At 23.4% G+C, this 27,017-nt stretch overlaps 2 protein-coding genes across 3 annotated transcripts in view; one reads left to right on the top strand and one right to left on the bottom strand.

Moving 5' to 3' along the window:
- Positions 1-17,004, bottom strand: part of LOC112594613 (trace amine-associated receptor 3-like) — a 40,284-nt gene extending 23,280 nt beyond the window's left edge. For both annotated transcript variants that reach the window (XM_025339498.1, XM_025339499.1), the window contains exon 1: positions 16,967-17,004. The gene's annotated coding sequence lies outside the window, so the exon portion shown is untranslated. The remainder of the gene's footprint in view (positions 1-16,966) is intronic.
- Positions 1-27,017, top strand: part of LOC112594612 (glycosyltransferase 25 family member) — a 68,845-nt gene that overhangs the window by 25,853 nt on the left and 15,975 nt on the right. The gene's annotated exons all lie outside the window — the stretch shown is intronic.

Below are 27,017 nucleotides of genomic sequence, written 5' to 3'. Positions count from 1 at the left end.
TTACGATAAGGAAAAAATGCTTTTTATGTATTATTATTATTTTTTTTTTTTATATTTTCTTTCTTTAAATAACACTAGTTTGTCGAAAAGTGTTTAAAAAAAATAAAATAAAATAAAATGCTGGCATAATTCTTTGACTTGATGTTTTAAAGTGTTATCGGAGAAAAAGTTTTTGGTTTCTAAGAAATTAAATTTTTGTTTTCTATCGATTATAAAGCGTTTACCGCAACAATATTGTATGTTTTTTTTTTATAAACAAATTACTATTAAAGTTCTTTGGCGATATTAAGTTTTTAAGAAATGCTTTAACAAAAATTACATAAAAGTCTATAACTAATTAATCGAAGTGTGAGTAAGAATGTTAGTTGATCTGTTTATTTGTAAAGTAACTATTATTTCTGAATTTCAGTGTATATGGTTGTAAAATAATGCGAACTATACCATTGATAATCTATATTTATAGTGGAAAATAAACACCGTTTATTTGTTTTTGAACAATGCGTTTTACATAGGGCTTTTATAAAAAATAATCGGCCTGGCAAAATCTAAATTCCCCTGAATTTGGCTCTGAGCCATTGACTATGGAGAAATGTGTACGGATGCATAATTTTAGTCATTAAAAGAATGGCGATAAATAATGTTAAATTATTGTTTCCTTATTTTAAAATGTTAATATATACACTCACAAAACTATTTAAATTGTACAAATATATATATTTTTATTGTATTTATAAATAATCACTGAACGTACATAACATTTATTGAACCTATATTTTCTCACAGCATTATTATAAATTACAACCACGATGAATGTTTGTCAATCACCGTAAATAATTTGACACATTTATATTTTACAATAATTACATATTTTAGACTATGCTTTTTTATACCATATATTTCAAATAAATATTTTGTCCATAGTAAATATTTATCGATCATCAGTTTATGGTATTTATTAAATAAAAGTATGTATAAGTACCTATGGCATTATTTAATTTACTAAAATGTTTATTAAATTTTACATTAGTTGATAAAAATTATAGAATAACCAAACAGGATATTGATCCTTATTATTTCGCTTGTATAAAAAAAGTTAAAAATAATTTACTTAAAAAGTCATTGTCATAAAAATAGTAATATTTAGTAATAACTCAAAAACAATGTTTAAATTATCAAAGAAAAACAAAATAATGTGTCTTGAGGCTGAAAGAGGTTTTACGGCCATTTATAAAATTAATATCCTATACTATAATAAATTACTTATAATTTTGAAGATGCGTTTAGCAGTTAGCACACAACTATCAACATTATAGTAAAGTTAAAATAAAAACAAAAAAAAAAAATATGGAAATTAAAAAAATAAGTTTATTTACGTTTGTTACAAATTTTTAGATGTGAAAAAAATAATTAAAAAAATAAATAAACATGTAATTTAACGATAATCTATGACGTAGATTCTATGTATATTCGTTAATCTATATGTAGACTTAGTTCAGTTGATTTATTATATCCAGGATTATCGATTGAATTTCCTTCTAAAAAGTTTGAACTAAATTAGCTTTGAGTTTAATAGCATAGTGCCAAGAGATAGATTGAAAATATACTTATTTGCTAAAAAAAAAGTACCTATATTATGTATCTATAGAGTAAAATATTTTTAAAACTACTCGAAAGTTTGTTTGTGAATTTTAAAATACACTTCGTATGTGATATCAATGTATTTAGTTACCACAATTGTACTCAAAGAATAGATATTTTGATAAATATGGAATAAACATTTAAAAAAAGCATTTTTTACATGTATGTTTTGCAATATTTTTCACCAAATTATTTTTATGAAATATGTAGTCTTATAAATTTTAAGTACAATAATCACGTAGCACATCAATTATAATTTATAACCAATAAATTTTCTGTAGTACTAGTTGATTATCACGCGAAATTAAGTTCAAGTATGGATTATTATTGGGTCAATTTTTCAATTTTTATCGTAAGAGTTTTTTATATTTAAATAATAAAACTATAGTAACACGGCGTTGTAGATGGGCAATATTAGCTACATCATTGCTGTGGGTGATTTACCGGCATCTTAGATTCTGAATGAAAAATAATATACTTTGTCTACTTTAAAAACTATATCTAATTTTAGGTAGCTGAAAATGAAGTATTAAGCAAAATTTTTATTTTTAAGGCAAAATCATAGTTCAATATAAATGTTTAAATAAATAATTATTAACAGAACTGTTTAATTAAAATTTATTTAGTGACTAACCATTTTTAATTGTCATTCGGTTAATGTGTTTGTATTACATATACTCGCTAAAAAGGTTCAAGAGTATGTGTTTTTCATTGTGTATTTAATTTTCTGTACTATTCATTTAATAGTTATATTTGAATTTTATGTGCGTTGTACCACAAAATAATAAGTGAGAAAAGTAAAACTTAATTTTTTGAGAAATAAATCCAAATCCAAAAAAAAAAACAAAAAAGATATACGATTAAAACGCATACGACCTACATTTTAATTTAACATTATAGGTCATCTAATATTATGTGGTTTCCATCTGTGGAAATGTTCTAAAGCCGTTTACGGTTTGTAAAATATTCATTATATATAAATATACATATATAGGACTCATTGTACTTTTTATTTTTCAGTAAACTTTATCCTGACATACATCTTTGCCTCCAGTTTTCTTTTTTTGATACCTGTATCAATAGAAGTTAAATCTTTCTAATGCTTAGTTAGCACTGTGTCGAAATTTTATTTTTTTAGGGTTAAAGTTGAAATTATAGGATTTATATTTCTAAACTTCTTTGCTGAAAATATAATTAGTTCCTACACAGTAAAACCGATTTCTAGTCTATATGAACCTTTTACCCCAATGACTGAAGTTCACAGGCTTGTCATACCCGTTACCAATTAAGGCACCCCATGTTGCGACTCATTGTGTTTATAAAATAAATACACATATATATTATATATAATATAATTGCATGATATATTTATAAATAAATCATGCAATTTATCAAAATGATTTACTTGAATTCGTCTTAATGAATAAATTCCCACATACGAGTCCCTGCATTAGACGGCTATAAATGCGGTTATAATAGACATTCATCCATATGAAGGTGTAAGCAACTTAGAAATAAAAAAAACAATCCAAAGTGATTTACTCTGCACTGGTAGAAAATTTACGTTCAAGTGTGCGTGGGATTTATTCTATTTTAGTTTCACGCACTCGCTTGCTTATAAAACATTTACATTATACATTATATTTTTATTTATGTAGGTGTTTATATATATATATATCATACAGAGTAATCATTAAGTATGTAGATAATGTTCAAAATTTGATTTAAGTCATTTATTTGAGTCATTTTATAATACATAGAAATATATTATTTTCATCTTAAACGTCGCTTACACACATAAAATCGTGCGACGTATTGAACCATCGAGATCCCGTAAATTGTTTATCGTGATTTGCGTTCCTATTACGACATTATTGTTTTACACAGATTGCTGAGTGACGGAAATATAATGAATAATTAATTAATTCTATGCATTTGTTATGATATTCGTTTAATTTATATTATTAGTTTTTTATGTGTTCAACGCAATGAAAATAGCTATTGACGCAGTCATGTTTCCCTATATTAAGAGTATGGACGCGTACAATTTTAATGTTTTTTGGGTTTTATTCTCAAAAACGAAAATTTAAACGCCATGTTGGTCAAACCACGCGGCGCCAGGCTTTTATAATGAGAATATTTTAAACTCCGAGGTCATATCATACATGTTATAATATATATATTTGGTGGTAATGTGTATACTATCACACCAAAAACACTTCGTTATAACACTGTGTAAAAAAAGCTAAGTTAAAAAAAATATAAAATAAGTAATGATTAAATCTTTAAAGCAAAATACCATTTTATAATATTACAAATACTTATGACTAAGATAAATTGTAAAGTTAAATACTTAGTCAACATATTGTTTATAAATAATTAATCACGAAAAATAGTATAATGGTTACTTATTTGTATTTATTTAAGTATGCTTATTCATCCCGCCAAGTAGTTAAACAATAATATGTTGACTAAGTATTATTTAACTTTACAATTGATTTTATTTGTCGTCATAGGTATTTGTAATATTATCAGCTATTTTTTTATAGTAAAAAGCTCTGCTTACTTTGTCAATATAGTGGTAATAGAATATTGTATTATTCATTTTTTTTTTTTAAATATAGTGTATTTAATTATGTAGCAGAAAATATAAAAATTTAGTGAATACCGTATAATGATTCCAACTATAACAGTATAATTTAAATCGTAATAACGTTAAAATTGTTAGATTTTTACATATATCTTATATGAATTTGTTTCATTTAAATAATTTATGTAGAATATACCTAATATATTACATTATTTTTTAGTATTATTATTATTTTTATATTATTCGTCAATCATCGTACGTCGTTGTCGCCGCCGCAATGAGAATAGTGGGAATAGATAAGCGGCGGATCGGGGGACATGTGATATTTTACGACATTTTCGTTATGTACACAAAATCGGTCTTAAAAGTACTTGAACATTTTTCGTTGTACATTTTAAGCTATCTAACCGATCTGCTTGAGAATTCCTTTGTTACCATCTGCACAATATGTCTAATCGATTGATATCTTATACGACTTTATATGTTCAGCCGTTTGTTCTGTAGAACAGACCGATAGATTATCAAGAATTAGCACGGTATTTCAATGGTACAATTCGGGTTTCTGTTACTAAACGTTAGGGTGACTATACTATTTTTTTTTTTTTGTACTTCGCTACGCGCTGGATGATATACTTTAAATGCTAGGCAAACGATTTCAAAGTCGTCTGTTATGATTACGTCGTATAGTATAACTACTATAATGTATGTCTATAACCAAAGTTTTATACATAAATAAACCGGTGGACCTGAGAAGAAAAAACCCAACATCGTTTTCAAGATGTTGAAGATGTTGTATTATGTATTGTTATAGCCTATAAGTATTTAATACTAGAATATAAACGTTAATACGCAGCACTTATGTACGGTACAACACGGTCGTGATAAACCATGACGGACGTTAAGTCGTAGGAATTCGGGAAAATAGTAATGTGACGCTTTAATTGTGTTAAACATGACGGTAAAGATATGTGGTCTTGCTTTTTGACATTTTGTAGATAATGTAACATTAGATGATACGAATGATTTCTAAGTCGCATCATTGGTGACAACGCTTCGCCAGATAGTGACATGATAATATGTGTTTTAACCGAAGTCCTATACACAAATATACCGTAGTCCTGGGGAAGGAGGATTAAAACCATTTTAGAGACATAGCTACTGATTAAAGATGTAAAGCTTATATAATTACGCTCGTGCTAAACTGCAATGGACGTCAAGAATTATCGTAAAAATGTGGAAAACAGTAATCAGCTCATAAATGGATATCCAGTATAGGAGAGGGTGGAAAGATGATCATGGTTTTTGTATTTGATTGATTTTATTCTACGAACTTTATGTTGTGTAGGTGATGGCTGTGTTTCGTTACTAAGAAATGAGTCGATAGGTGTGATGTCCCTCATAATTTCTGATGGCGTATAGCTGCATGACTAGTAATTTTTAATCTGTATAAATTTTGAGAAGTCTTACTTATAAGTTTTACTTGTAACGTTTTCGTTTAATAAAAATTCTTCGTATAATATGATATATATAATTTTATTTTAAGATCATACATTCGAGTACGATTATACGAGCATTCTGAAATTTTAATATATATCACGTACCAACACAGTGAACAAACACTCAGATGTCTGATGCGTATAGTATGTTCGTATTATATGTCAACTTAATATTTTAATTTATTACTCCTGTTTTATTTTTATAAGTATTCAGTTTTTTTTTTTGGATTGTGTTTCTCGGAGGATTTTTTCTTTTTTTTATAGAGGAGAGAATAGTAGGGTGAGAGTCATATTTTATACAGCCGTTAAACCGATTTATTCAAGGAATTTAAATTTTAAGATCTCAAAAGTGTTAAAATATTTTATAATTTCAACCTAATTGGGAAATCAAATTTTTAATTTTGTAAAATTTACTATACGTCATAGTGCTCAATTTATTACAAGTGTTAATATTAATATTTTCATTCTTATTAAGTTCTAGTTTTGTTTGCTTTAATAATTAACTATACAAACTATATTAATTATTTAATAAGTTGTTTTACGTACAATCTACTTCTTTAGTCGATGGTTGCACTAATTGTACCAAGTTTATTCATATGTGTATATATTAATACACGATGTATTCAATATTGTTCTAACGTTTATAATTTTAAATAAAAAATACATTTTTTTTATATATTTTGCTCAGTATTAAAAAAAAAAATATGGAGAAATATTAGTTTAAAATTTTTGATTTGAATATTTGTTCAACATATATTATTTGAATAAATTTTCATATTATATTATGTTAAATTACAAAAATGTATGATAATACATTTGGTTAACAGATAATTAAAATAGTTATCCTCTAAATTTTTTTATATTTTAATACGTTATTTTGTTGTTTTGTCTATTGGTCAGGTAATAATCATTTTTTTTCAATGTATCCTTCAATATTTTTCGGCTAGAAAATGTTCTCAAACGTTTAGTATGATCTCTTGATAGGTTGAAACTCGAAAGAAGATACTTTACGCTAGTAATTGTTTTCATTTAATGGCAGTTTTTCAAGAAGTTATTGAAAACTTAAACACCGAAAGTCTTATTATTTTTTGTTTGATGAAATAATTGTTTAATGTAAATTTACAATTTTATGTTGAATAATAATACATGTTTGCTAGTTTAATTTTAATGTAGATCTTAAAATGTAAATATAAATTAATTATATAGCAAATGTAAATTACTTTCTGTATTTTTTCACCTCTAAAATTGTTTATAGCTTTTAAATCATATAATTTAATACATATTACTAACTCTATTTTCTGGTCATTATTTCGTTATATTTAAAATTAACAGAAATTATATTTTATATTTTTATTATTATATTCATCTATCCTTACTATTATTTAGGGTCTGTTTTTGTGAATTGAAATTAATTAGTATGCTTATGTTATGTATTGATGTGATTCCAATTTTATAATACATATTACATTAAAAAAAATATTGTTGATATTTAGTAATTATCAATTAGTTGTTTGTTTGATTTAAAATTTAAAAATAGTTTTGATTTCATTTTTTTTTTTTTTTTATTGTATTAATTATTTTGCTGTATAAAATATTACTAAAACTAATTTGGATTTTTATGGTTTCTAGATTTTTTGTTCTATAAAAAGTCATACCTAAATAAAATCTTAAAACAAATTGTTCTTTTAATAACAAAAACCTTTTCTAAATCACAAAATAATCACTATAGTCCGATTTAAAAAACATTTTATCGAATTCTACTCACGTTATTATAATAATTTCTGATTATCAAATATTATAACGATAGATTAATCAAATAAATGTACGAAAATCTCCTGATAAAATCGATAAAAAAAATGGTGTCACAACTTAGCTATTCATCGTTTAATCTAACCCTATAACAATATCCCAAGAGTGTCGTTAGTATGCTATTTTTCTTCATAACCTACCGACCTGAAAATACGAGTACCTATATTTATCCTAACTTCATTTATTCTAATTATGGACATTCCTTATAAATTATTTAACGGAATAAAAAAATTCTTCGTTACAATAAATGCATTAGTGTTGAGTCGAGTTATGCTTCAATAAAGTAAGTGAACCAATGATAACAAAATCTTTCTTACGATGTGTGTTCTACTTCATAGTAAAAAAAATATTGATTTATTTCACATTAAGGAATATTCACTTTTATTTTTAAAGTTTTTATAAAAACAATTTATAGTAAATTTGATTAAATGAATAAATTATATTTAATTTTTAAATATTAAAAAAAAAAAATACAAAATTATAAAATACAAAACATTGTAATATTTTATCATAGTACAAAAAATATATTTCCCAAAAATATGATTTATCGATATTTCATACAGAAATTATAATTAATAAAACGTGGTTATATAATTCTTACTTCAAATTGATTTTATATCACTAAAATACGGGTTTTAATTTACTAAAAGGATATTAATTTAAAAGATAAATTAAGTGTCTCTACAATTCATGTGCATGGCATACTATTTTAATTGATTGTATAAAATACTTAGTATAGTAGTAGAAATTCAAGGGTATTTGTTGAGAATAAAGTTTGGTGTATCCAACGCATAAAATGTGAACCAACATGTATACTTAAGAAGTGTCAAAAAATAATTTAATCATATCAAGAAAGATATTATTTTTCATTTAACTCTCATAATATTTAATATAAATTCAAAATACAAAAAATTAAAAAAGTCGATATTTACTAAACGTGGTAGAGATAAACGATGTACGATGACGGCATTTGAAAGCTCCCAAATTTATCAGTTAAAAAAAACTTTTGAAGAATAAACACATCCCTTCGGGATTTCAGTTTATTTAAATTTTAAAACAATTTAAGAACTGTGTAAGTTCTTGCGTACACTTTCGTTTAGTTAAATATTCCTTAATTGCAGAATTAAATAAATAAATATTTTTAAAAGTTTTTACATGTTCAGACAAATTATATTATATTGTATAATTCAAAAATATAAAGTTTTATCTTTATCATAAATTCATTATAAATTATATGAATAGAACGTGATTTAAATATTATAGAAATGTAATTAAATGTATTTAATAATACTAAAAAAAAATCAATCTAATTATATATTATAAATTGTAAATAATAATTTCAATTTATTCTCCTAAATATATTTGGTTTTTATTAATTTCATTTTTCGCAGTAAGTATGAAGGCGCATACATTTTTATCTCAAAGTTTCAGAATTCGTTTAATTTTCACACGGGTTTAAATAGCTGTGTATTATGGGTATTATTTTCTATTATATTGTTGTTACCTACTTATTATCACTGTTTTATACATATTTAATACTTGCTCTGGTGAAAAGCGTGTTAGTGTTTTAATATTTTAATCATTTTTAATACCTATTGAAATATTGGAGTTGACAATACAGTATAAATAGTCCATTGTTAGTTTATTTAGCTTTAAATATAAGTAGACTTTATGCTACACTTTAACCTAACCTAACCGTCCTTTAAATACTGAAAACAGTTCGGTTTATCTCCCATATGATGTAATATTATGTATACAATAAGGAAATAATACGAAGTAAACTTATTTTTTATTTGTGAATTTTCAAAATAAAACTACTTTTTATGGATTATATATGATATTTAAGAAATACATTTAAGGCATTTAATTTTGTTATAATATTATTCACTAAATACAAATTTGATACTTACTATTACGCCATTTTTAATGTATTTTTAAAATAATCTTAATTTTATTTCGTCAATAATACCTATCAACAAGTAAATATCTGTGAAATCGTACAAAAAACCGTGTAAAATATTTCATCGAAATTAATACTGAATAGTGAATCCTCTTTTTGTAAACTCCGCATTCGACACAATGCCCTCCGAGATACGCCACGAGTAAATAACTTAACTAAATTACAGATTAAAGTGATTTACAAATGGATGCTATTTTTTATTTTTTATTTGCTTCGTTTACATTATTTGAAACTGTTTTTTAATATTAATTTTTTCATTATTAACTTCTCGATACTACTGGCCTCATTGACTTATTTCTTTACATTATATATATCTTTTCTAATTTCCAAGTATTTTGTAAAATATTAACTTAAGGTATCTTTGTATTAGGAAGTATCAAATATCAATGACGTAGTTTATGTAGTTTATGAGCTTATACAAATATGACAAAATTGTAATTTATTGAACAAAAATATTTCTTATTAGGTTAAACAATAAAAAAAATAAACGTTTGTTTTTTTTTTTTTTAGTAGATATTTTTTTATTTCGTGTTATTGTCTACTATTTAGTTGTTATCGTTAGGGCTGAGAGTTTTATGAAGTTTGCATTGTTTTTCAAGGCTATAGCTACATAATGTTCGTTTAATAACATTTTACGTTTCATGAAATTTTTGAATCATAATAAGAAATTTTTATTTTGTTTTTGTGTTAATAATTTTCACTTTTAAGGTAATTTGATAATTTTTTTAAATTTTTGGGTACTTGATATTATACAATCTTAGTTTTTCAATTTTAAGATTTTTATTTTAATAAGTAACTTTTTTATATGCTATCAAGTTTTTTATTGTATCAAATATTAGTTATTTTACCAATTAGATCCTTTCGAAGTAAAATCATAATTACTAGTAATTGCAATAAAAAATTAAATGAGAATAATTATTTTTTTTAAATTAAAGTTGTTTGTAAAAGACTTAATATTTTGCAGTCCTGCAACATTTTTCAAATTAAAAAGAAATCGTTTTTGGTTCAAAACTTATTTAAAATAAAAAAATTAAGTGCATTATTTTGAATTTTTAGAGCATAAAATCATTTGTGGAAGGTATTATATTTCCAACTTATATTATTTTAAACTTACATTTATCATACTTATCACTTTTCACTTATTTATTATTTCTCTAAACTCTTATACAGTCATCTTATAAATTATTAATTTAAATTAAAGCTCTACTTAGTATTCTAAAGTATGAAAAACCTTCCAAAATCAGTCACATATGTCAGTACAATTGATGTTGCATTTATGTTATAGATATTACCCATGTTTCAAAATAAAATCGTATCAAAAGCTTTTGAGAAGATTGAATTACATTTTGTTAAACCGTGAGCTTTTAGGTCAACTGTTCCTAAAAGTAGTAGGTCATGCAAGCAATTATGTGCATAATTTGGTTAAAAAATAAACAGTAAACAGACTTGGATCGTTGCCAATCTGGACGTCAGATTTAATGAATATTGTGAACTATTGTACTATAGAATAATAATGTATTGAAAATTTTATTGAGAAAAAATATTATAGTTAAAAAATGTATAATATAATTTGAAAAAAGACCGGTGACCAAGATAATAAAAAGATGAATGTTTCATTTACTTAATTACATCCGTAACTAAAGCTTTAGATAAATTTCTTTAGTCATTGGGCATAATTAAATTTTATATTATATATTATATCGATTTTTTTCATTAAATTTTCTGCTTAAAATTATAAGGTAGATTTGTTTCTGTTGGTGGTATAATAATATGTCTAAAGTGTTTCATCAACATGTATATCCCATGGTATGTACATTATACAACTGTTTTAAAGTCGTGAATTAAAATAAGTATAGGGATGGTTTATGTTTATGTTATTAATTAAATGCCTTGTGTAAGTTTTATAAATAGCCAGATTGTATGATCATACCTAATAATTACTAGCTAACGTTTTATTTTCATTAAATTAAATGTTTAATGCTTACAACAATTTATCAAAAGAAAAAAAAGCCAAAAGGTTTTAAAATGAATAGTAATAGTAAATAGTATTATTTATTTGTAGAGAGAGGTAAATCGAAAAATTTAAATAATTACAGATATTTATTATATTTTAATGAAAAATATATATTATTTAATCTTGAATAATAGTAGTTATTTTTTTAAATAATTATTTTATTATAAATCATTTAATTGTAACATTTTTTTTTTTATATTAATGTTATTTTGATATATTTTTAAAATTATTTTAACCATCCGTACAACTATAATACGCATTATAAAAATGCAAACGAGATTCATTGATACGGATGTCATGAAAAATGTGTACAATAGGTACAAATAGTCTGTTTCATTAACTGTCATTGTGTGTGACTGCGTAGCGTATATCTAAAAATTACCTTACTTCATCGCGGTCTCAAAATGTTATCGTATTAAGTTCGATAAGCCACAAGTGCGAAGAACTTATAACTATTTCGTTTTACCAATTCTATTATTTTTTTGATAAGAACTGCCAAAAATGTTGACAAGTTCTTTTACGAAAATTTCAAATTATCTATACATACATATTTGTATATTTTATCGCGACCAATCTATCCACACTTGACTAAAGAAGCGAGTCGGTCGAATGAACTTTTTGGTATATAAACGATTTTAAAATGTTCGAAGAAAATTATACTATCGAAATAATGAATAAATAAATTCCAAGTAATGTACCGTGATGGATATTATAAATTATTATACGTTGTTGCGTCTGTAGCGTTTTGTCAAATATACTATAAATTGTTTCATAAAGATTGATGTAAAAATGTAATTTATTCTCAGGTCCCGTTACCCCAATATCAAAATGATTCTAGTCTATTGGCGTCTAAAACTAATGTCTTATTAATTATAACTATTGTATATTCCTATTATATATATATGACTTTAACAGTAAATTTACGATATGAATTGCTTTAAAAAGTAGAACTGGTTAAATGATAGTACATGATTGATTTGGAATCTTTTCAATTATTTTTTATCAAATATTTATCATAAACATGTAATTTTTAATTTATTTTTAATTCAATTGATTATTCTGCATTTCGTTATAAGATACATTGTTTTCCCAACAAAATTCTATTTAAATTAACTTAGTGAAAGTTTAAATATCTGATAAAATAATATTGTATTATTTAAACTATTATAATATGGTATTTGAGATTTAGTTTTTAAAAATATAACTTGGTATATAATGGTAGTTATATGAATTCTAGTATTTTTTAAATTTAATAAAATGTGTAATTTAAAATGAACTTAATGTAAATTAAGGAGTAATAATAATTTTGTTTATTTTTATATGTTCAAGGTACAGTAATCTAATTAGTTATTAAAGTTAAATGTTTCATACTTTCATAATGTCATATACCTAATTAGAGATTAAAATATTAAGAAATAGAACAAAAAGAAAAAAAGAATAATTTTATAAGTTAATTAAATTGTACTTGAATCTTACAGGATAATAACATATTTTGTAATTCAAAATCGATAGCCACAATTGTCAAAAATTATCTTAATATATCATAAAAAATGTGTATTCTTAATATTTTTATTTGAAAAATTTACTATTAAACAATTAATTTTTGATCCTAACAAACTATTTTAACTCGACGTTATTTTAATATATTATTTACTTTAATAATGATTGATGATTTATTTAACTGTAGAAACAATACAATATGTTACTAAAAATCAAGTATGTTCAACTATAAATTATACTTAAGGTTAAAAAAATAATTAAACTTTATTTGAACTTTTATTTAGAACTGTAAAAATATTAAAGCTCATCTTTGTTATTATATTTTAATGTTCGTTTACTATTTCTAAAAATAATTTAATAGATACTAAATGGTTAGAAAATATTTTATTATCTTATACCTACAATTTAGTATGAAATATTTTATATTATATATTATAATATATACACAGTGTGATACACCAAGCATGTACTCCATCATTTTTTTAATTTAATAATAAATTAATTCAAATTTTTTAAATTTTTCGTATTATCTAAGTGGTAGACTATGGTATATAAAACTCCCATTTTACGAAAAATAACCCCTCATTTTTGCTATAAATTATTTATTGCGTATTTTTTTGAAAATGTTGACATACTAAATGTTAATGAATAGTTTATTAATTATTAAAATATTTATATTTAGAATAAAACCTTTAAAAAATGGTCTTAAATATATAAAATACATTTATTATACTTGGACCATTTTCATAAATTATATATATTGATAGATTAATATAAATTACGAGAATTTTCAAATTACCATGGCTCTCATATCTTTCAGTCTCACTATCATTGACCAATTATCCTTAGTGCACAAAGTTAAGTAACTCGACTACTCACTCAAATTTTAATTTTAATACGTCAACAACATTTTCAGAATAATTATCCATTAAGTAATTTACAGTAGAAAAGAGAGGTTGTCATTAGAAAAACAAAATATTGTATATCCACATGATATTCCTTAAGTATAATGAAAAAATTCTAAAAAATCATATTTTAAATAACTGTATTATTGATGAAAAAAAAATGGGTGTGCATTTTTTGTGTACTACACTGTATCACATACATTACATTTTATAAATATTTGGAATACTAAACATTTGACAATTTAATGTATTATTGTTTTCCATGAGATACTATTAATCAATTTATGCTTACTTTAATATTACATGAACTTGCCATAATATGTTAATGTAAGTACACTTAAAGCCTGTTTTGATTAAATAAAAAGTAAAGTTAATTAATTTTTTAAGTTGAAAATTAAATCAAAAAATTTGAACATTAGATATTGTATTAGAGCTAAACATAATTTAACTGCAAGATAGCTCTTTTTTATTCAAAATATATGATATCGTTTTCACACTAAAAATTAAATTTACAATCATTTTTACATTTTTTTTTTTTTTGTGATTACATTTTTATGTAATACTTTTTTTTTACACTTTATTTACTATTCAATGACGAAGTGGTTAATCTTTTTTAAATTAAACGAAAAAATTGGTATGTTTTTATGGAAATTTACTGATTTTAATTCAACAGTTTAACCTTTTTTTAAATATTTATATCTCAGTTTTATTACCACCATATTTGTATTAAACTAAATTTGTGTTAATCCTAACTTAAAAAAAGGTAAAACTACCTATAAAAGCTATAAATATGTTTATATATTACTAAAAATATTTTTCAAACTTTACACGTTAACAGTATACGTTAAAATTATAAAATTATACTTTTTAACGGATTGGTTATCAGAATTCAGAGCTCAAATAGATATCGGAAAATTGTTCTACTACTTTAACCTCAGCACAGTGTTATTGTGTATTAATGAATACGTTCAAAGACAATGTGATTACTTAGAAAACTACAATTTTAAGTGGGTACTATAAGCTTACTATAAGTTTTAAAGTGTTTTTAACATTTTAAGTAAGTTAGAAAAAATAAATACACATAATTTTAAGCATTTATTTAAAGCTAAGATTAATTATAATATACATTTTTTACTGATATTTTATATAATTTATAAGCTTTAGTACAAAGAAGAAAAATCTCTATAAAAATGTTAGTTTCAGTTTTCAAGAATTTTCTATCTACCAAAGTTGGTAAATTTATTCAAGCCATGCAAAGAAATATCTTTAAATTCACAAACATAGAAATAAAAAAAATTATCAAATTTTAAAATGCTTTATTTGACTCATGATAGTTGACGCTTTAAAAAATAAAAATAGTATGTTAATATTACTAAAACTAGTAAATTGGGCAAAATTATGGTTTCAAGGATTATTAATTATAATTATAATATAATTATTATCTTTAAAATGAGCAAATTTAAATGCTTACATAAAACTTTAAAGCAATCTCTTAACATTCTTAACAAAAAAACAAGGTTAACAGAAAAAAAACAGTTATTATAAATAATTGCTTCCAAAATCAAATTTTAAATGTGCATTTTTTTTTTTTCGTATACAAAATGATAATATTGATCTTGTCAATTCTTAAATTAAATATTAAACAGTTTTAAATGTGAAATTAATTATTTCAGGATGTTTCTATGAATTTTCTGGAATATTATATTTATGATAAAAAAAAAAAAATTAATTTGACAATCAATTGTAATCGTAAATTATTTAAATTTTAAACTGTGTGTAGGAAAAATTAATTTGCAATTCAATTATTGTTGTTATTCAAATTATATAATAATCAAGAATTTCAAATTTGAGTTTGGCTGTAAGTGTAATTTTATTACTGTTTTTGAATACAGCAGTTTTTATTTGAAATATTTTAAGTTTATATAATTTAAACATGATAGACATTAATAATAGAATTCCAAACAATTAATAAATATTTCAGTTTATAGTCTATTTTTAGATAATGGTTTCACATTTATTATACCATATTATATAATGAGTTGGATAATACGAGAATTTTCAGATAATAAGTTAAAACAGAATAATATATGAATTGAACTTTAAAAATAAAGTAAAAATTACTGAGATTTTGTTTATTCTTTTAAAATTATTAACATTGTTGTATATAGTTTAACACCAATTAACTTTTTATTTTGAGATGGAGGAACTGTAATTTATTTTTTAAATATTATTATTAAATTAAATTGTATTAGTTTACTATAAAAAATTATAATGAAACTTTATTTCAAGAAAATATATTTATAAATGTATAATTGGTAAAAATATAAAACACAAAAATAATGTGTTTTAACACTTTTTGCAATTAAATATAAATACATAAAAATTCTATGACCTTTTCATTTTTAGGTTAGATATTATCGTAAAAATATTTTAAAAACGTTTATTAATATTAAATGTACTCTTTAAAATTTTAATATTTATAGTCAAACTAATAGAATTTTCGTATGAAAAATTATATATTTTTTAAAACGCATATTTTAACAATGTAAAATAGATAAATTAACTCCTTCCGGCATGGTGGGATAAATTACCACCTATAAAATATTTTTTTTCTATTTTTAAATCGTCTGTTTGGTTTAATTTAAGAAATTTAACATGTTTTCTATTATATATAGCTTATGTATATAAATTCTTAGAAAGCTGATATTATTAAATATAAAATTTAAATTTTAGTTTTCTCCTCATTGAATCGATCAATTAGTTTGATTATTATTTCATTGAATTCCAAATATAATATAGTTTATTTTGGTTTTGTTTTAATAAATTATTCTAAATATATGGCCTAATATTTGCGTAAAAGTGAGCATCCATTAATACATTTAAAAATAAAATATAAATAAATACTTAAACATTTTTTTTTACCTTGTTGATTTTATATATGTTTTGATAAACGTTACATTGAAATGTGTTGTAGAATAATCAATTGAAAATAGTTTATTTTTGATATTTGTGTTTCTACTGTAAGTAAACAAACTAAAATAATTTTTTTCTTACCTAAATGTGGTGCATACGATTTGACTACGTTTGTTGACGCGGTGTACTACCATACTGCTACGAATCTACTATTGCGGCGGTTTTCCGTACCGACGGCGACGCGCTCTCAAAAGCTTGTAATTTTCGTGACGTGCTTTAGTTTGCTTATAAAATAAAATAAATATATGTATATAATGTATTCGTGATAAATTTTTCTGTGTTTTGAATATATTTATATAATATAAAAGTGTGTCAAACGGTCCATTTTTTTTTTATAATAAGATTTGTATTTTTTTTCACTGTGAACAGAAAATTTTTAAAACCTCTTATCACTTTAGACTATTTATTCAATCAATAAATTTTCTTTTTGATTTAAATCTTAAGGCATATAAGTCAATGAGAAAAAATTAAAATATTTTTTAATGTTTTTTTAGTTAGATTTTGGAAAAAAATCGTACCCTATAGATTATAAATTGGTTATAAACATGACAATAATGATGCTTATATAGATTATAGATAATTTTGAAAGTTTATCTTTTTAGAAAAGCTACTAAAAATGATAAAATTGACTTCAGTGTTTTTTATTTTTATTTTGTTGCTATAGTTTAAGACTAGAATATAATAATTAAATATAAATATTATCCATTTACTAGGTACTTATTTTTTTTTTATTTTTATTTTTACAAAACTATTTTTACGTAATATACCTAATTTTTAAGTACAAGTTCAAATTCTGTTATTTTGACAAGTCCGAGCTCTTTTTTCAAATTTTATAACATTAATTAAAAAGTACGTTTTTATAAATATTCTTGAGTTCCTGTACGACTTTTATTTAATTTTCCTACATGTTTTTATTTTCATATATATATAGTTGGTTTCAGGAACTCTAAAAAAAATATTGACATTTTTTATGTTTATTTAATAAATAGGTATATTGCAGAATATTATTTAGTATATTTTTATATCTGTTTAAAATTCAAATAGAAAAAAAAAGTACTTTGCTAGGTTACAGCTTCGGAGTGATAACATTTAGTTCCCTGTAATATCACCACTATGCCTCTCCGCTTAACGTTTATATATCTACATAATAGATTATTTATTCAATGTCGATTATCGTATACTGATATATAAAAATGTATAGGAAAATAATCTACATTATGCAATGTCATTCAATAAATCATGATTATTCTGTAGTTTGAAAATCATCTAGTCGATTTTGGTACGAACTATTTTTAAAAATACGTATGAAGCTCTATAAAGTTTCAAGTAGATAGATATCAACTTAAAAAATCATTATTGCTATAAAATAAGTAGCTGATAAAAATAATTATACTAATAAATTTATAACTCTTTGTACATAACGAGTTTGTTAATTTTAAAAATAATAACCGCATACCATGTATATCACACACAAATCTTACCATCTGATAAATATCTATATTTACGAATTTAATAGATTAATTTAATTAATTACTTTATAGTATTATAATCTTGTATGATATCAAAACTTAATAGGTTATCAATTGTATAATTAAGTAATAATATTGGTGTAAAAAATATTATGTAATAAAATCTCGCATTTTCAAATTATATTTAAAATATTTTTAAATAGTACCTACATTAATGTGATTTGTAATATGATTAAAGCTTGATTAACACGGTGTAATTAAATGTTATTTTACGTACATGATACATTTTTTTAAGCAAATAATTGACAAAAATTTACTAGATTAGGTTAAGTAGTTGAACTATAATATATTAGACTATAAAATAGTACTTTCAATACTATACATATTACATAGTGATTATAAACTGTATTTATTTATATACATTTTTTTAGTGATTGATCATTTATCATTTAAATTGTTGTTTTTAATCATATGTATACATTTAAATTTTGTACAATATATTTATAAAAACATATTCTTATCAACGTAAGAATTACCGAATATGTTAATTTGATATATAAAAATTATTTTAGTTTCGCGCGTTAATAAATTTATGTTTGTAGTTTTTCATATTTTTATAAATTATATATTATATCATAGAGTATAGGTATATATGTATGGTTATTGTGCGTTTTATAAGACGATGATTTTTATAATTTCGTAAATTTTATTTTTAATCATAATTTTTATCTGTTTTATTGAAAACCCTAATTATTTCATTAGTATAGTTATCTATAGGTACACTAATTCTTTTCGTTCAACTTTCATAATACTTTATACATTTTGGCTAACGAAATTTCAACAACATATTCAAAATGTCATTCGAATATTGTGTACAACTTTGGTAGTAATATTTACTAATGGCAAAAGTAAAAATGAGCGATTTAATAATATGTAATTTTATCATAGTATGTTATATATTAGAATATCTCAGTGTTGAATAAATTGTATTACAAAGTGTTTAAAACGTAATGTTTTAGTTAAATAGGTTATTAAAAATTAGTCGTTTTTCTTCTTATAAACACTCCAGACTTAAATTAAAAGAGTGATATGATTAAAATATCTAATTTATTAAAATGTAATTAATTCAATAAATTAAAAGAATAGGTTTAAAAACGATACATGTGCTTGGAGTATCAAATTGGTAATCCGTAAAACAATTATGATCAATCTTAGTCGTGTTGACTGGTTATTTCTTATTAGGTTTATTACTTAGTACGTGTATATACTTTATATAGAACATTGTGAACAATGTCCAAAAATATCTCACAATGACAGATTGACCCTTAACATATTTAATGATTAATTAAAATTCATATTCGCCAAAAACAAAAACTCGAGTTTATTGTATAAATATAATTAGGGTCATGGATTAAAATTTAAGTTTGTTCGATTAAAAAATTACCGAAAAAACTTATGAAATTTAATTTCTACCATTCCATAAAGATTTCTTATATTTTGTTTTTATGAACATGTTAATTTACTTAATTGGTTTCTCGTAGATAAACAAAGAAGTAAATTTTTTTTTAATTTTTCGTCCAAAAAAATACCTACAATACGCACATTTACTATTTTACTATAATTTAAGATTGTGGTATATGTAAACATTTTTTTTTTAACTTGGCAGAAAAGCCCCAAGTTGTTATATAAAACGATAAATTATTTATTTGATGTAATTTGTCGGCAATGAATGCAAAACGTACATTATTGTTTAGTTGTATACAATTTATGAATCTATAGTGGTAACATTAGTCGTATTAAAATATATATATACCTACTATATACATAACGTTGACACTTTTTTTATGTACAGAATGATTCACTAAACATGTTCATGTTCTTTTTCTTCTTAAATTATACAGTTTTTCGAAATCTGATTTTTTGAATTTTTAAAAAAACACTTAACTACCATAAATTTAAAAAAGTTTCTGTATTTTAAATGACAACCTTTTTCTTCAACTGAACATTATATAGTGCATAATTTACGTATCTAAATCAGGAATAGTTTTTACGCGTTCTAATTTAAAAAACAAAAGCTTTTATTGCCACAGAATTCTCGTTAAGTAGTACAAAAAAAATTTAAAAAATCAAAATTTTAATAAATTTATTATTTAATGAAAAATGAAAGTGAGCTTATTTGGTGAATCACTCTGTGTATAAGACAAGTATTAATATTTTTACGTGTTGTTATAGTTTTTACTGTTTTACTCATTTTATCTCTCTCTCGTTCATCAATCATAGAATTTTGTGTAATATTATTAATTTTTTTTGTAATAAATAAAATTCACAGTAATATTCAGTACAAATTAATGTCAGCGAATTTTTTTTTTAACATGTTATTTGAATGTTTATAAGCAATGATGATTTTTAATAATTTAAAATGTACAATTTATTAGTGTAATTATTCGTTAAATTTGTTATAGTATAATAAATGTCATTTGGAATAATATGATAGTTAAATGTATTATAAAACATATACAATTATTATTATCTTTATGAAATAAAAACACGATTTTAATATTATGAATTTAAATTTTCAGTTACTTTATTTTTTAGCTTATTCAATAATTATTTGAACTAAAAATATCTTATTGCAATTTTTTTATGATAAATATTTATTTTGAAAATAATTCACTAAAAAATAAAAATGAACTGTAAAATATAATTTACGCTCTAACAATATGATTTCCGCTACATGTGTCGTGGATAAGTGCGCGTTATTTAATATGTCGGAAAGAAGACCCTGCATCCAAATTATACTTGAATCGTGTCTTACTACTTTTTTTTCATTTTATTATTACATATTTTTTCATTGTATACCTACACTTTTACATTGTATATTTTATTTATTTAGCAATTTTCCAGTAGTTTGTTATTATTAACTGAAAAAGAAAATTCTAAAAAATTTAATTTATGTATGAAATATACATTTGATATTTTATGTACAATTTAAATCATTTAAGTTCTTGTAAGTTTTATTTTTTCTTGTTTTTATGTAGATGAAGTGACGTATCTGGTAAAACATTTGCTTTTCAAAGTACAGTGTATGTATATATATATATATATATATTATATATTATATATTATATATATATATTAATATATATTAATAATGACCGTGATTACCATAGTGTCCGGTCCTTGGTGGTTATATCAAATTTGAGCATATACAATTATTATTACTGATTATTTCTGAGATATTTATCTACTGAACTTCTCTGTATACCGTGATAAAATTAAGCATGGCAATTAAAAATAAGAAATAATAATATGTGCGTTTATCAGGTTCCTAGTACATTATTTTCATCCCGTGGTAGCGTCATGGAACATTTCGTTCTAAAGACACTAACACAATATTATTATTATCTGGAAATTAAACTAGGAGATTAAAATTGATAATAGTCACTAAACACGGTTTGCTCGTGCCAGGTGGTACGCGGTCTACGACTATCTACTAACATCATGTAGTATACGTATACATAAACTCACTTACATACACTTGTAATGCTTAATATATTTATATATAAATACTTACCGCACTAGTACAAATTACTTACGATGAGGATAAAATTTACTCACGTATATAATATATTTAGGGCCACCGTGCCACCACCGACAAACCTTCCAGTCGAGGAGAATCATGGATGTCGTTGCCCTCTCCCACCTCTCACCACAATCGTGTATATATCACGGCTTTTATAATACATTAAAATCACGGGACGTGAATAATAAGTATTCGTAATATCGCCAGTTTCTATATTTTCTTCAAAATACGAGAATATTAAAAAAATTATAAACTCTTTGTCGAAACTACGCTGTGCCTATAAAATGTTGAAATACTTGCTTACATATTATATTAAATCCTTCTCAAATACAAAACGAATGTTTAAAGAACAAAAAAAAAGAAAACCGTCTATACAGTGTAAAAATGTAGTTACTTGTTATCAATTTTTTCTTCTTTTATTCCACCTATGAAATTGATTTATATATATATATACACACACAAATATATTATACTTATATAACGGACAGCACGGTATAGGTATTGTGTGTTGTTATGGTTATACCAATACTTATATTTATATTATCCTTTTACTTATCTTATATATGTAAGTAGAACTTCACTTAACACTCTATGGTGTGTATATGTCACGTTTTAAGAAAATTCCGTCATTTATATTTTGTATTTTTATTTTTCCTTTTTTTTTTTTTTTTTTTTTTTAAATGTATACCTTATATATACTTTATACGCACATATAATGTATATATTATAATATTATATTATATATTAAGCTTATGGTTATTGATTGTACTTACTTACTATGTATCGTGGATGCATTATTTCGTAGAGTAGGTACTTATTGCTCAAAAAATGTTAAAAAATTATGGAATTTTAACGATAAATATTAATTTATATTATTTACTACCTATGTGATTTTCGTATCATCAAATCCGTCATATCTTCTAAACCTATTTTTATGGACTGTTAAAAATATTATTTAATAGTATGCTGACTCAATGTTAAAAAAAAATTATCATATTTTTGTTGGTCTAAATGCATTGACATTTAAAAAAAAAAGCAAGGTTTCCGATCAAAAAAAAATAAAAATAAATATAATTTCCACTAAACACTTTTTACTTTTTCAGTGCTGTACAAAATCTATATATCTGGAAATATTACTTTTAAGTATATATCTAGTTAATAATTCAGAAAACTAGAATTTAAATAAATGTATGATTGGAAAATAAAATAGAGCTGCGCGTGTTATGCTAAGTAAATCACTCTAAATATATTATAGAATATGCTACGGTTTTCCGACGTGCTAGTAAACGGTTGTTCAAACACCCCGAACGTTTATACGCATAGTACGTTCGCCAATATGAGTCGATCATGTTGATTAAAAATGCGTCAGCATGGATGTGATGTGAATATACCGTCGTAAACCTTTTCCAGCCATGATAGTGTTTCACGTTTAATTTTGCCTCGCGGGATCTAAGACTCGATGCATCGTAGTGAGCGTCAAACAAAAAGGAAAATCAATCATAAAGTATTGCAAAACATTTTGTCGACACGAAATTATCTGTACGTTGCATTATATGCGGTGACGTGTGTCATTTTTAATACGTCCAAGAAAAATGTGACCCTCGCGATATGTAAATCGACCGTTTTGACAATAAATAATAATATTGGGTGATAAAAATAATGCGTATTCGAAATAAAACCATTTTTTTTTGGTAGGCCAATGATTGATTTGCGGTAGGATATTATAATTGCCTATTGATAACTATTTGTTTTTGTATTTTATTGATCAAAATAAACAAATATTTACGCTTTCACATAGCATGGTGTTCAATCTTAATATATATAATTTTACATAAATAATCGGCTTGAGAAATTTGTTTGATTTTTGAAATTAGTTATTGTGCACTATAATATTATTACACATTTATAAAATAATGTTTGCTTTCAGAAATTAATTATGCTAAGTAGTGATATTATTTTCAAACATTTTATATCCTAGTGACTAATAATCACGACTTAATTTTATAGCATGTAAAATAAAAAAGGCATTTAAATTAGCAGGCATTATGAGTTATGTTATATTTATCATAATGTAGCTATTTGATATGTAAAATATGTGATAAGTTGTATAATTTATATTATTAATCAAATTAAAATGTAATTAAGTCTGACCAAATTCAATAAATTAATTAGAGTAGCGATTCTTAACTTTTTGTAGATCACGGACACCTGATCAAAGATTTTTAGAAATCACAGATCCCCTAATCAGTTTTTTTTCAAATACTTTTTTTTTTTTTACAATATTTCACTATTAACGCATGTTATGTGTTAAGGCTGCCGCGGACTCCCGACATAAGTATCATGGACCCCCAGGGTGCCGTGGGCCATAGGTTAGAATCGCTGAATTAGAGCATTAAAATATTTAACAATCCGTCTCAAATGTTAATAGGTGTTATATAACATAAATCCGAATTTATTACCTGCTTATAAGGTAGAAAATGAAATGCCTATGAACGTGTTGAAAATAAAAAATATACTCAACTTTATTGTAATATCTTATATTGTAAATTAGAGATCCGAAGGGTAAGATTTATTCCCCCGTCCTTCTTTCGATGTGCGTGATATTATTGAGTCAAAAATTATTTACTATTTTTTTTTAAAGAGTAATCTAAACTACAAACAGATAATAAAAATAATGCAATCTATGCTGTATGCTTACGCTTGTTTTTCTTCCAATTCTTTCTACTGTTGTCGAGCTTCGCATTACTTATTAATTATATCTTTATTTTCATATTTTCTTTTTTCAAACATTCTTGAATAATAATAATTAATTACTTAGTGGTTTTTACATAATTGAACACGAGTATTTTAATCTTCTTATGTTATACAATAAGATATATTCAATGATAATTTTGTGTTAATATATTTACAGCATATACAATGTCAAAAACTACATTTGGCATTCTTGCCGTAATTAATATTAATATATATATATATATTATAAACATTCTTATACATTTCGCATCATTTATAGATGTACCTTTGTATTATCATATACCGTTTTATTATGTGTGTTTTGGCACAAATTTTGTACTACAATAACTTATTATATTTCAACATGTTCGTTTCAATTCAATGATTAAATTAAACACAAATTATATAACATATACGTAAACATCATAATATCAGGCTCATATTTAAAACTATATTTGAATCTTAACAGTTCAATAATCATATAACGGTGTAAAATTTAAAAATTCTTGATTTATTTTCTATTTTTAGTTATTATCACAAATCGTAAATGATCTTGTCATTATTTCTAAATTTTTAAAGTTTATAAAGTTATAAATTTTAAATTATCAGTTAAATATTTTATATTATATAATAAAATGTCAATAGTGAATTTAGAATATTTTTTTTTCGAAAAAATGAAATATTTTACAAAATTATTTTTTATGGGTCATTTTACATTATTATACAATTTATAAAGACCAAAGGTAAATTAACGCCTAATAACGTACGTTACCTAATAGTTTGTTGTAAAACTTTAGCGCATAATAATTATGTTTAACACATATGAAAACGAGTAAGAAAATAAATGTTGTCTTGACATTAATTATAAATTTGTTCATTCGGTTAATCGTGGTATATCCTTATTGTTATTTATTATATTCCAACAATGTGAAATGTTAATAGTTGTTTAAAGCTGTATTAGTATAATTTAATTTATTTGATATTTGGCTGACTGTGACTGGTTATAGTACAAATATAATCTTTAAATTAATAATAACTTTGCATTTGGTTTGGAACTATAAATAATTCCGTCGAGTATTAAAATAATATATGTTTATAAGTTATAATAAACAAAATTTCGAATCTATTTTTTATTTCCATTAAATTTTCTATAAAAACCTGTATAATCTAATTCGTACTTTGTATAGTTGAACCCTTGTGTGTTTTCATAAAAAATTTAGGCAATTTTTAACATTTTAGGTTGCGCAAATGAGTGCTAAACACTCCAATATAATGAGTTAAATGTGTATTTTTTTTTATTTAGAATTCAACGGGAGTAGCCTTTTTACAAAATTGAAAGTGGTAGATAGACCAATAATGTATAGAAAAAATTAATTACAGAAAATAACAATTATTAAATACAACATAAAATAATATTGAAACGTATAAAAATATATATAAGTATAAAAATAATTAAAAGTATAAAATACATAATAACAATAAAAAACAATAAAGAAATCACTGATTGACGAGGACTAATATTAAAATTAAAATTATAAGGTTTCTTGTAAAAACATAATTGACTTAAATCTGAAAGTATCACGAAGAGTATTGAAAAAATCTAAGGAGATGGAGACTAAATTAACAAGTTTCAGAGCTCTAACAAAGAATGAGTCATTACTTGATTTGGATTTGAAAAATGGGATTACAAAAAGTTCATGATTTCTTGAGTGGAAGGAGGGAATACGGAAATTGATCTGAGCTAGAAGCTCAGGGCTTACAACAATATAGTTTAGCAAGTCGTATACGAACATGATATCAAATAGTTGACGTCTTAGTTGGAGGGAGTCTATGTTTACTAATTTTTGAATTGGCATAAGAGAATCTTTAGAAATGGGTATGTTTTTCATATGGGCAATTATTTTTAAGAATTTAAATTGAATATTATCAAGATCATGAATATGACTGGATAACGATTGACTCCAAATAAGTGATGTATATTCAAGAATAGATCGTATTTTACTAGCAACTTCACGATTAAAATTTAAACAAATTAAAATATAATATTATTGATTGAACAATATAATATTGTTATGCTTATATGATATATAAAATGTGTTTGTTTGAGTTGCGTTCGACAAGGAACATTATAATTTAAGTTTAAGAGTGACAGTCATTTTTGAATTTTTTTTTATAAAATGATTCGTGAAAATGTTTTATTTATATATAAAATATTATACGAATCAAACATTGATCGCATTATGTGCCAAAATACTTTGTATTCACACAAGTGTTTCTTTTTTAAATTTTGAATTTTTTTTTTTTGCCGAATAAAAAATAAATATTTAAAGTTTCTTCTTATTAATTC

Source organism: Melanaphis sacchari, unplaced genomic scaffold (genome assembly GCF_002803265.2).
Source record: "Melanaphis sacchari strain LSU unplaced genomic scaffold, SCAv2.0 Contig23_pilon_pilon, whole genome shotgun sequence".
Classification (NCBI taxonomy): domain Eukaryota; kingdom Metazoa; phylum Arthropoda; class Insecta; order Hemiptera; family Aphididae; genus Melanaphis; species Melanaphis sacchari.
The sequence above is the reverse complement of the archived record's forward strand: the minus strand, read 5'-3'. Positions and strand labels throughout refer to the sequence as shown.